This window comes from Bos grunniens, chromosome 21 (genome assembly GCF_055505025.1).
Source record: "Bos grunniens cultivar Pamir isolate PY7600 chromosome 21, Bosgru_T2T1.0, whole genome shotgun sequence".
Taxonomy (NCBI): Eukaryota; Metazoa; Chordata; class Mammalia; order Artiodactyla; family Bovidae; genus Bos; species Bos grunniens.
This window is the reverse complement of record NC_141185.1, coordinates 11,916,606-11,926,749: the sequence shown is the minus strand read 5'-3', so window position 1 is coordinate 11,926,749 and position 10,144 is coordinate 11,916,606.

Genomic DNA, 10,144 nt, shown 5'->3' with positions numbered 1-10,144 from the left:
ATTAGCAATGGCTGGAGCTGAGAAAATTGGCTATTTGGCAGAAAGATCAAGTTATGTCTTTTTTCCCACCAGATATTATAGTATATTCCAATTCCTTTGAGAGGTGGTTTTCCAACGACAGTATTCATTAAAACCACCTATGACACTTGCTAAACAGGGCTTATTCTCAGAAATTATGAATTCTGGCATGAGGCCCCCAAGATCTGTTGTTTTAACAATCATCCCAGATGATTCCAGCGCAGACTGGTCTCCAATCACAGGGTGCGAAACACCGAGTACATCCACGTCAAAAAGAAGAAAATCTGCTCCACATCTACCTTTAGTCCGGAAGAATTTTCGGAAGCATCAAAGCAACCAGGAGCGATGCCTGAAAATAGTTCAACCACATAAAAATGAAAGCTGCATCTACCTCAGAACACAGCAAAATGTCTAAAGAAAATAAAATGGGGGTGGGGTGAGATCAAGGAAATGCTGAGAAATTTGAAAAAGGATCAATGTTTTTGACATTGAAAGAACGCGAGTAAAAAGAATGACATCAATTGTTCCCAAAATGGACAAAAAATAAATCACAAAATAAAAATGGCCTACAAACATGAAAGATCTTTCTCTTGACTGAAAATAAAATTGCACATTATAACTTTTTTTCAAAGGGTCTTTGTGGATGTGGTTAAGTAAAGATTTACTGATTTTTGGCTGCACTGAGTCTTCACTGCTGCTGGGGCTTTCTCTAGTTGTGGCAGTAGGGCTTCTCACTGCGGTGGCTTCTCTTCTGGAGGAGCACAGGCTCTAGGGTATGCAGTTTCAGGAGCTCTGGCACACGGGCTTAGTTGCTCTGTGGCACGTGGACTCTTCCAAGGCAAGGGATCTAACCTGTATCCCCTGCATTGGCAGGTGGATTCTTAACCACAGGACCACCAGGGACGTCCACACCTTATAACTTCTGCCCATCAAAAAAATATTAGCTAATACATTAATCCATGTAAGATAGACTCTCCAACACCGCAATGCTGTTTGTATAAACTCTCTGGAAAGCGCTCTGAAAAGGGGTCTTAAGAGGCTTACAAAATGTTTGTGTCCTTTGGCTCAGCAATTCTGAGTTAAAAAATTTAAGTGAATGAAACCAGAGCTATTTGGTTCAAAATGACAAAGTTGAACTTAGCTTAAGCCAAAGAGAGAGTGTATTGGCTTATAAAACAAGAAGTCCAGGAATTCTCAAGCTTCAGGAACAGCTTGATCAGGGGCCCAGTGGCCACAGAATCCAGTCTGTTTGTGGGCTCTGCTTTCCTGCATCTTGGCTTCATTCTCAGGCTCCGCATAAACAAAACAGCTGCCAACATCCTCGGGCATGCATCTTTTAAAGTTGAAGTTAGAGGAAAAGAGAGAGTGTCTCCTCCCAGTAAACCCCCGGCAAGTCCCAGGCTTTACTCTGATTGGATCACCTTGGGTCAGATGTCACTCTTTAAACAAATCCCTGACTGGCCAAGCCTAGGCTCCCTCTCCATTCTGAACGAATCTCTATGACTAGGGGAGATTCCATGCTCTGATTTCCAGGCCTTGGTCAAATTTTTGAGCTTTAGTGAGGTGGTGTATCTTCCATGGCTAGAGACCAACCGTATGACCAATGTGGTACAAGCAGTGTCTGTACCAAGATGTCCACCACATTGCTACTTATAGCAGCCAAACTGGATAAAACCTCAGTATCTCAAAGGGAGAGTGCAACCAGTCATGCAAAACTTTATGACTTTATAATTCTGTAGCCATTATATTCCATGTTCTCAAAAATATTTAACATAAGGAAATTATCTATAGGGTATAAAGCTAAGTGAAAAAAGAAAACAAGCATTTTTTAAAAAGTTGAATATACACCCAATGCTAGAGAAGGAAATGGCAACCCACTCCAGTATTCTTGCCTGGGAAATGCCATGGACAGACAAGCCTGGCAGGCTACAGTCCATGGGGCCATTAAAGTGTTGGACATGACTTAGCGACTAACACTGTGTAATCAAAATTATATATGTAAAAGAGGGAAATAGACTAAAGGGCGGAAGCAGTGCTTCCACACAGGAGGGTCCTGACCCTGGGGAGGGGGTGGGAAGTGTTAGACCCACCAGATGCAGAAGATTGAATAAGTGCACCACCCCCCAGCCCATGGGCGCATCTACATCCACACTCTTGCCAAAGGCTGTGTTCATCTCTACCTCTTGACTTTGGGTTGGCCATGTTACTTGTTCTGGCCAATGGGATGTTAGTGGATTATGACACAAGCAGAGGCTTAAAACTTACTGTGCAGTGGGCCTTATGTGCCTGTGGGAGCCCCCTGCTTGCGGAGGGATGAAAGCCACATGGAGCCCACATAGACCAACCCGCAGCTTAGATTCACTGATACCATTCACTCCTCACTGAATCCACAGACCTGATTATGAAATAAATGCTTATAATTGTAAGCCAGTGAAGTGGGAGTTTGTTTGTTACACAGTATCACAGCAGTAGCTGTCAGATACACCTGCACACTTCTTCAAATTCCATGCTGTTTCTAATCCAAGAATCACCAGCATATGGGGAGCAGCCCACCTGCTGGGCAGGAATTGGGTCCCTGAGGACCACTGAACTGTCAAAAAAGAGTTAGAAACTCTGTTCTGCCATGTTAAAAATGGTGAACCCTGGATTGGAAGATTCTAATTTTTCATTTTTTTCTTTATAGTTTTGTATATTTTCCAAAGTTTCTGCAATAAGCATGGTTAACTTTTATAATTGGGGGGGAACTTTATTCAAAAATTGATTAAAGTAATTGGAAACCAACTCTTGGCACTTCACTGATCCTAACCTTTGACATCTCTAAGAACAAAGTAGATTGTCAGGTGGTTCAACCACAGGACTCTCATCAGTCTCTGAAGACAGGGTTCTTGGCCCCTGAATACTGCTTTCTCCAAGTTCAGCAATTCTGCTTTCTGGAATGTGGCTCCATTCTCTGAATGGTCTCTATCTAACCTTAAAAATCTGATGTCCCAATCTGAGTTCCATTCTTCAGGTAAGGAAGTTTCCTAGACCGGGTAACAGGACAATTGTGGAGGAGGCTTCCTTGCCATGGCCCCAGCTGAAAAGAGGCTCTGGGCATTTCTGCCTTCACTCCCAGCTCATCACCCTGGGGATTCAGGCTCTGCCCAGCCCTGTTCTTGGCCCAGGAATGGCCTGCTACTTCAAGACTTGTACTCAAGACTATAAGTGCTGGCCAGACTACGGGAACATCTAAAATGTCTTCAGAACCTACTGTAAAGCACAGGGAACCCTACTCAGTGCTCAGTGGTGACCTAAACAGGAAGGAAATCCAAAAAGAGAGGCTATATGTATAGGTACAGCTGATTCACTTTGCTGTACAGTAGAAACCAACAGCAATGTAGAGCAACTATACTCCAATTAAAAATTAAAAAAAAATCTCAAACGTGTTCAGACCCAAGCCCACCCGGTACCAGCATGTCCCTGTATCTTACTAGGCATCTTCAGAGGCCGCTGCACCATTTCTGTGCCCTTTGGTGCCAAAGCTCGCTTGTCCTAGCTGCCAGCTGCTAGGATGCCCAGCCCCAGGTCCCCAAGTGGCTCTCCAGCCCTGTGCATGGCGAGAGGTGAGGCTCCGAGTGACATCTCCCTCACCCCTCAATCTCTGTGCCTATCGGGGGGCACAGAGTGGGTGTTCAGTGTTGGACAAGCAGGGATGTGTGAGTAAATCTAGACAGCTAGGCTTCCTGCTGGCTCTCCACGTGGTCAGGACTTCCTGGTGTGGTACCAGGAGGCTGCTTACAGACCACTGGATCCTCCCCACAACCCGTGAGCTAGGAAGCGGCAGTTTCCCAACTCCATTCTACAGAAGGGGCAGCCGCCGCTTGGTGCAGTTGTGTGGTTTGTCCAAGGTCACACAGCTGCTCAGTGGTTGAGCTGGGACATTAACTCAAGTCCACTGGGCTCCAGATGGAACAATATAACTGGAAACGTTGGCAGCAAAAGAGCAAGTACAAGCACTAACATGCATTGGTCGTGCTTGTGCCATCCACTTTGCTAAGCTCATCATTGCTCATGCAGCCTTCATACTCACCCTGTGAAAACAACTATCCTATTTTGCAGATGAGGAAATGGAGGCTCAGAGAGGTCGAAGACTTGCCTGAGGTCACACAGCCCAGGGGCAGGCCCCACATCTGTCTCCTTCCAGAGTTGGTGGGACGGGTGGGTGTTATGAAGGTGTGAATCATGACCTAGAGGGCAGCAGCCAATGGCTCAAGTTCAGATCTGGGTGAAATGAAGTTCCCAGGTGGAATCAAGGGAGGTTGCTACGATAGATCCCTAACTACTCAAAGTGTGGTCCAGGGACCTGCGTCCCGGGAGTCACCTGGGAGCTTGTGAGAAAGGCAGAGAATCTGCATTTTAACAAGATCCTCTCAGGATCCACCTGCATGGCCAAGCACTGGTCTAATTTGCTCTGAGGCAAGGTTGCATTCCCCTCTGGTGAAGGTGTGACTCGTGGTTCCGCTGGGATCTGGGAAGGGCGTCTGGGAAGTGGGAGGAGCCTTGTCTCTAGCCAGCCAATCAACCACCTGGGCTCCCACTGCGGTCCTGTGCTTCAAGGAAGGTTCCTTCTGCCCTGACTCCCTTTCCCTGCCCCTCTCCTCCATCCTCTTCCAGCCTCACCTCCTCCATGAAGCCTTCCCAGCTGCCCCTGCCCCACAGCCCACCTCTGGGTTGCTATCCCCTTGTACAAGGTTCTCAAGAGTACCTACCTCCTTAAAGGTATCATTTAATTGTTTGAATTTATATCTTCTCCACCTGAAGGAGAAGTTCTCAGGAAAGTCATGTCTTAACTACATACTCTAGCACCCAGCGTGGAGCCTAGCACAGAATAGGTGTCAGGAAATAAGTTTTGAATGAATGCATTCTTATACCCACTGAGTGAATGAATGAACAAACGAAAGTCTTAAGCAAAGAAATGAATCTCTAAGAGAAAAGATGTTTAAGGCCTGCGTAGGAGCCCCGAGTGAGGGATATTTGGGAAGGCAGAGGGATCTTGTCTACCACTTGGCCATCGGGGTCATCCATGTCCCATACATGGGTGCTGATGGATACCTGGGTGGGGCCATGCCACCATCCAGGGTGAGCTGTCTCTCCACCAGTCGCCCAGGGTGAGACTTGCTAAACCAGGCGAGGATTCATGAGTCCTCCAAGGGAATTCTCAGGGGAAATCTCCCTCTCTCTTCTCTGCACAATATCATAGATCGTAAGAATGCTGTAGCCCATCACTCTGGGCTGTTCCAAGGGATGAGGGAGGAGGGGGCCTCAGGACAGCCAGTACCCTCACTCAAGACAGTGACAGTGCCTACCTTTTCGGAGCCACAGAGACTTGCTCTGGAGTGAGCCACAGCGGCCCACAGAGCCCTTCCAGTCCTCGCTGGCCTTTAACATATGGAGTTGGGATGGATGAAATGGAAAGGGGATAAAAAAACACGACGGGCCTTGTGTGTGTGTGTGTGTGTGTGTGTGTGTATTTGTCTGTTAATAGTTTATTCACAATGGCTGGCTAGATTATCACCAGCTCTATGGGATGGATTTGGGAAGTTCTTTTAATAAAAGATTTGTTTTAAAAAACCCTTTTATTTTGACACATTATAGACATTTCTTACAACATTTAGTTGTAAGAAATAATACAAAAATCTTTGCATGGCATTCACTCCGCTTCCCCCAGTGGTAGCTGTCTTACATAACTGGAGCACAGTGTAACAACCAGGAAACAGTCACTGAGGCAGCCCATTGAACTTATTCAGATTTTACCCAGTTCTGCAGGCCTTCATTGAATGTATATGGGCATGTAATTAGTTGCATGCAGTTTATCACACATGTAGATTCTTGTGGCCATCACCACAGTCAGGATACAGAAAAATCCCAGCAAAAGAATTCTTCCAGCCACCCTTTTATAGCCATAATCAAAAGCTCTCCCCACCCCACTTAATACCACAACACCTAGCAACCACCGCCATGTTTTTCTCTTTAATTTTGCCATTTCAAGAATGTTATACAGGTGAAAATTTACAGCATATAACCTGTTTGATATGGACCTTTTTTTCACTCATAATTTTTATTTTCACACAATTCCCTTGAGAGTCAAGTGAGCTGTTCTGTGCGTCAATAGTTTGTTCCTTTGTCCTGCTAAGTAATGTTCCATGATGTGGATGGACTGCAGTTTGCTGAACCACTCACCTGTTGTGGGCTTCACTTGTGGCTCAACTGGTAAAGAACTGCCTGCAATACAGGAGACCTAGGTTCGATCCCTGGGTTGGGACGAGCCCCTGGTGAAGGGAAAGACTACCCACTCCAGTATTCTGGCCTGGAGAATTCCATGGACTGTATAGTCCAGTTCTGTTCAGTTCAGCTGCTTGGTCGTGTCTGACTCTTTGTGACCCCATGGACTGCAGCACGCCAGGGCTCCCTGTCCATCACCAAATCCCAGAGTTTACTCAAACTCATGTCCATTGAGTCAGTGATGCCATCCAACCTCTGTCATCCCCTTCTCCTCCTGCCTTCAGTCTTTCCCAGCATCAGGGTCTTTTCAAATGAGTCAGCTCTTCACATCAGGTGGCCAAAGTATTGGAGTTTCAGCTTCAGCATAAGTCCTTCCTGAATATTCAGGACTGATCTCCTTTAGGATGGACTGGTTGGATCTCCTTGCAGTCCAAGGGACTCTCAAGAGTCTCCTCCAGCATCACAGTTCAAAAGCATCAATTCTTCAGCACTCAGCTTGCTTTATAGTCCAACTCTCACATCCATACATGACTACTGGAAAAGCCGTAGCTTTGACTAGATGGACCTTTGTTGGCAAAGTAATGTCTCTGCTTTTTAATATGTGTAGTCTGCGGGGTCACAAAGAGTCAGACACGACTGAGAGACTTTCACTTCACGTTTGTATGAACAAAAGTTTTTCATTTCTCTGATGTAATGTTCAAGAGTACAGTTGCTGGGTTGTTTGGTAAATGTAATTTTAGTTTTGTAAGAGACCACAGTACTCTTTTCCAGAGTGGCTGTACCATTTTACATTCCCATTAGCAGTGAGTGAGTGGCCCCATTTCTCTATATCCTCTTATTTGGTGGAGTTATTCTTTTTAATGTTGTTCTAATTAATAAGCACATCATGGTATCTCACTGTGATTTTAATTTGCATAACCCACTGATTAATGCTGTGGAAAACCTATTTGTATACTTATTTTCCAACTTACACCCTCTTCAGTAAAATGTCTATTTATGTCTTCTTGCTCATTTATGGGAAGTTCTGATTAAAAATAAGATCTCATGATATCTATTGGGAACTTTCAAATTTTCTTTCTTGTTTTCTTTCATACCAAATAGTGTAGCACATCATATTAAAAGATTTCAAAAAGTTGATCTAAAAAAAGAGTTAATCTAAGACCTATATACAGTTTGGATTTTACTATCAATGCTTGCATAAGATATGGTGGGGAGACTGGGTATACCTACAGTTATTTATTTCTACAATGATTCAGTTCATTTTTCTGTTTCCTGTGATCTCATAGAAGAAATTATTCTAGGCAAAGTGCTGCCACTTAGGAAATGAACAAATTTTAATCCTCCTTCAGCAAGTGGCAAAAAAGGTGAGACTTGGGAGAGCTGGAAAGCTGGTCTGAGAGGAACGGCTGCTTGAAGCTGGGGAGTGACAGGTCCTTCGAGGGCCACTGAAACTGATACCTGGGCTCAGAGAGGCACAGTAACTCACTCACGGTCACCCAGCAATCTGGTGGCAGAGCCGAAGTCTGGCTGCTGTCAAAGTTAGAGCACTTTTCATGCTCAAAGTCAAGAACCCTCCCCTCCTTCCCGCCCAAATATCTCCAGTGGTGGAGAAGAGTTTACTCAGACTTTCAGGGGTCTGGTATTTGGACCTGAGGGAAACCAAGTATCTTCACACTTTTGCATTTTCATATGAAATTTTTATGTGAGTGAATTTGCTTTCTACTTTGTAATACTTTGTTTTATACCGGTATATATATATATTGTTTTCTTCCCTGTAAAAATCTTTGAGGAAAACAGATGATCCAGAAAGCTGCTCCGTGTTTATTCGCTCTTCAAGCTCTGCCTGGTGGAACTCAGGGACCCCTGAGACCTGGACCAGGGAAGCCGGCACTCTCCCCACACAACCTCCATCATCTGTAAACACAGGCTCGAGTTTCAAGAAGCTTTTACCAGCCCCCTCCAAGGCCAGGCTCTTCTGAGCTTTGCTCACCAGGGACCTAGAGAGTTTCCAGGATCACAGAGCCCTGAATGTCTCCATTTTTCATGTCCTGGGGGATTCCCTCAGACACTGAGCTCTGCTCAGTCTAATGCAGGCTGCACTGTCGTGGCATCAGCCTGGACCCTCTCTCTCCTGCCGCCCCACGTCTAGTCACCACAGGGCCTGTCCATGTCACCTTCTGTCCCTGTATATGGTCCACTCTTTCCTGGCCCTCTCGTCTCTGACCTTCAAGCCTTCTGCTTCCAGTGCTGCCCTCTTGAACCCCATTCACCTCATAGCAGCCAGACCAATCTCGCAAAAGAGCCTATCTGATTGTGTCGCTCTCCCTCCTGTCCCTTCTATGGCTCCCTATTGCCCTGAAGACAACTCCCTTCCCGAGGCCTCAAGGCCTACGTGATCTGGCCCTGGCCTCCTTCTCCAAGCTGACTGGTACCACGCTCCTCATGCCAGCCTGATGGGCCCCCTCCCAGACGGTCACCTATGCTGTTCCCTCTCCCACTAATGCTTTGTCCCCTGGTCTTGTGCCTACCCATTCATTCAGGGCAGTTTTCTGGAGCACCTACTATGTTCCAGGCCCTGTGCCACGTACTTGCTCTACTATGTGACCCGGAGCTTCCTCAAGGCAGAGACACATGAGCAGTCATGCTGCTGCTGCTAAGTCGCTTCAGTCATGTCTGACTCTGTGCGACCCCACCAGCCTCCTCTGTCCCTGGGCTTCTCCAGGCAAGAATACTGGAGTGGGTTGCCATTTCCTTCTCCATGAGCAGTCATGAACTGTGATAAGTACTAGGATAGGAAACCACAAAGTGCTAAGAAAGAGACTAACAAGGGGGTAGGGAAGAGAAGGATAAATGAACCCTCTTCCAACTCAGCCTTCAGATCTCAGTCAAAATTCACCTCCTCTAAGAAACCTCCCCTCTCCCAGGCCAGGCCAGGGCCACAGCTTCTGCCCCCACAGCACCCTGTTCTCTTCCTTCCCAGCACTTGCATAGTTTGCTATTTGACTTTGATTTGTGTGACTAAAGTAGAAGCGAGGGATGGTGCTATGGAACATCTACTCTGCCTCCAGTGGGGTCTTGAGGAAGAACCTCCAGAGCCGAGTTCATCCACACGAATACCCAGAGATGTATCTTTAACCCCACTTCCTAGAGGAGCAGATTGAGGCTGAGAGCAAGAGAGACTGTATTAGTCATCTAATGCTGCGTGACAAATCACCCTGAAACGCAGCTTAAAGCAAGGGATGTTTTCAGTTTCAGTTCAGTTGCTCAGTTGTGTCTGACTCTTTGCAACCCCATGGACTGCAGCATGCCACGCTTCCCTGCCCATCACCAACTCCCAGAGCTTGCTCAAATTCATGTCCATCAAGTTGGTGATGCCATCCAACCATCTCATCCTCTGTCGTCCCCTTCTCCTCCTGCCTCAATCTTTCCCAGCATCAGGGTCTTTTCAAATGGATCAGTACTTCGCATCAGGTGGCCAAAGTATTGGAGTTTCAACTTCAACATCCATCCTTCCAATGAATATTCAGGACTGATTTCCTTTAGGATGGACTGGTTGGATCTCCTTGCAGTCCAAGGGACTCTCAAGAGTCTCCTCCAACACCACAGTTGAAAAGCATCAATTCTTCGGCACCCAGCTTTCTTTATAGTCCAACTCTTACATCCATACATGACTACTGGAAAAACCATAGCTTTGACTAGATGAACCTCTGTTGGCAAATTAAAAAGTCTCTGCTTTTTAATATGCTGTTTAGGTTGGTCATAGCTTTTCTTCTTGGATGTGTACTGCCTCATTATTCCTGTGGGTTGGGGATCTGGGCATGGCTTAGCTGGGTCCTCTGGCTCAGTATCTCTCCACAAGGCTTCA